Below are 2,932 nucleotides of genomic sequence, written 5' to 3'. Positions count from 1 at the left end.
CGATTGAACTTCGTGAAATGATGATTACGCGAAGTTTGCGAGGTAATTCGATAAATTTCTCCCGCACACTCCGTGAAATCATCGTTTCGCGAAGTCAGAGCGTCACATTTTTCCTTGCAGACATCGCAAAATCATCGTTTCGCTAAGTAAAATCATCCTATTCCTTTTATTTTCACATAATTCGTGAATCCTCATTTCGCGAAACCAAATCTTCCTTTTTTTCTGACTAACATAATTAAATTTTTCTGAAGGTGGTTGAATACATAACATCCTGCAAGATGACAGTGTCCTCGGATGCAGATGGGATGACTTTGTAACATCTCAATTTTGTGCATTTTATTTCATATAGACATATGCATTACACGACATTATTCAAGACATTAGAAAATAATATTGCATTTTACATGTCATTATGTCATTGGATACATGAAAATTTATGTAGATACTAATATTAGGATAAGTGAAAGTATATGAAATAGATATTTAAGTTTGTCTTAAAAAAAATAGGGACTAAATTGAATAATCTCAAAAGTATAAGGACTAAAAGGTAATTTTCCAAATTTATAATTTAATAATATTATACATAATTTCAGATCTAATAATAATAATAATAATAATAATAATAATAATAATAATAATGGTAGTGGTAGTGGTAATAAAAGAGTAATAACTAGATATATGCAAGGGTAAATGAGGAAATTTATTTAAACCACAAAGATAAGTTTCTAGATAGATCATATGATGGATGATCATCTCAAATTCTCCAGAAAATTTAGAGAGAGAAACACTTTTTAAGAGAGAGAAAGTGAAGAAAAGAGAAGAAGATGAAGATGAAGTGGTAGAAGAAGAGAAAGGTATGCTTAGACACCTTTTTGCACAAATTATTTCATATTTTTAGAAGCTGATTTTGAGGAAGTTGAAGAAGAGAAATTTTTGAATCTATATCTTAGGTAAACTACAAAATTTGTTTCATACTATTTGGGTAAGTATCCTAGGAGATATGGTAGTATCAATTAGACTAGGTCTAATATGAAATCTGTACTTGATTTGTTTCTTCTTGAATAATTTGGGACATCTTAGGTTCCGAATTTGAGGAAGGTATAAAAATGAAAATTGATCCTTTATATGTTGAGTAAACCCCTGTAAAGTTTGGTTAGTATTGAATAAATAAGTAGTGAGAAACTCACTAAGGAAGTGTAGATGTGCTGTCTTGTATAGGTTCTGAAACAGGGTTAGGTTGTAAATTTTATTGTAAATTATTTAGAGCTCCTAAAATTCTGATATTTGGATATGTTATACCTCTATATGTCTAGTTTTCTTACCAAAAAGAATCAGAACATTTGGAATTATATCTTTTAAGTTATGAGTAAATTAGCAAAACTGGTACAGGCGAGTTGATGTTGAGATACGACTTCAAAAGAAATTTTGCCATAAATCGGATGGTTCTGGGAAAATTATCAAATTTTAATATGATCTTAATATATGAGTCAGGAGTACAACAAAATAAGAATTAGGTCAATTGGTTTAGTATGGAGAGAGTTACAAGGTTTTTGCTATTGACGGGTTATTGAGAAATATTATTTGATATTGAAGTTTATGGAATAAAAGAAGAATAAGAAAATGAAATTTGGTAATTAAAGAATGATGTCTCTTTAATCATATGTTAAACTATACTTATAGGTACTCAAAACTTTGAAGATATTCCGGAGGAAGGTACAAGTCGCCGTCAATGAAGCTAGCGGCTTAGTTGTGAGTATAAACATGATATGAATATTTTGGCTTTTGAAGTTGTGATTGAAATGTTGACATTAATTGATATTTTGTGATATTGTGAATTGTCTTGCTATATTTGATGTGAATTGATACTTGATTTAATTGCTTGTGATGGAATGACTTAAATGCAAAGTATGTGCACATGTTGCATAAAACGTAAATGGCGTTGTGGCATACCAGTCTAGACACTTATGATTACTTGATTATATGGACTACTTGGACCTATATGGTCAGATATATGGACTACTTGGACTTATATGGTCATTTACATGGACTACTTGATTACATGGGCCGAAAGGTCGAATTATGAAATTACAAGGCTGTACAGCAATACATGTGTTACCGTTTATCTGCTACTTGATCCCGGGAAGTGTCTAGCTGGTGGTGTCACAACAAAATTAATAAAAAGGCTTATCATTTGCATATGCATGAATTTGTACGTGTGTATGTGTATGTGATTTATAATTCATTGATTGTTTATATTCACTGAGTGGCGACTCATATAAATCGCTAAATTTTTCAGTTGGTTGATGAAGTAGACGAATAAGAGTTTCTAGAAGGTTCAGATATTGTAGATAGCATGGATGAAAGGTCGGTCTGCTGGGTTCCATCTCATTCTCTCTCCTCTCCTCATAAGCATGTAGTATAAGTAATCTTTTGGACTAAATAAGTTTGTAAACTTTGTGTATAAATACTTATGTATACATTAACGTGTATGTGTTTAATATTACTACGAATATAAGTGTTAATAAATGCTCATGTCTATTGAATAGTCTAAAAAAAAAAAATTATACGTATAGGGGGTGTTACAGACTTTCCTTCTGATACAGAGAGAAATTCCCACCAAGATTGGTCACATTCAACTTTAAAGTGATTAGTTAAGAGTTATTGTGCTAATCTTGTTCTGTACCATGAGACACATCCATCCCAAAAAGTATGGACTTCCATTTCTCATCCCAAAAGGTTCGGACTTCCAATACAGGGAGAAATTTCTGTCCAGATTCATCACGTTCACTTTAAAATGATTTGTTAAGAGTTTACAGTGGCAATCTTGTTGTAAATCTTGATAATGTTATGATTTTCATGTTGTTATTGTTGCAATCTTGTTGTAAATTTTGATAATGTTATGATTTTAATGTTGAAATTCCTTGTTGTTGTG

At 31.1% G+C, this 2,932-nt stretch overlaps 1 long non-coding RNA gene across 1 annotated transcript; it reads left to right on the top strand.

Moving 5' to 3' along the window:
- The first annotated feature begins 752 nt into the window (after window positions 1-752).
- LOC136228018 (uncharacterized) lies at window positions 753-2,556 on the top strand. Its single transcript, XR_010688367.1, has 3 exons — window positions 753-854; window positions 1,681-1,749; window positions 2,297-2,556. It is a non-coding gene; the product is annotated as an uncharacterized lncRNA (long non-coding RNA).
- The last annotated feature ends 376 nt before the right edge of the window (window positions 2,557-2,932 follow it).

Source organism: Euphorbia lathyris, chromosome 4, assembly GCF_963576675.1.
Source record: "Euphorbia lathyris chromosome 4, ddEupLath1.1, whole genome shotgun sequence".
Taxonomy (NCBI): Eukaryota; Viridiplantae; Streptophyta; class Magnoliopsida; order Malpighiales; family Euphorbiaceae; genus Euphorbia; species Euphorbia lathyris.
Note: the sequence above shows the minus strand (reverse complement) of the source record. Positions and strands in the feature narration are given on the sequence as shown.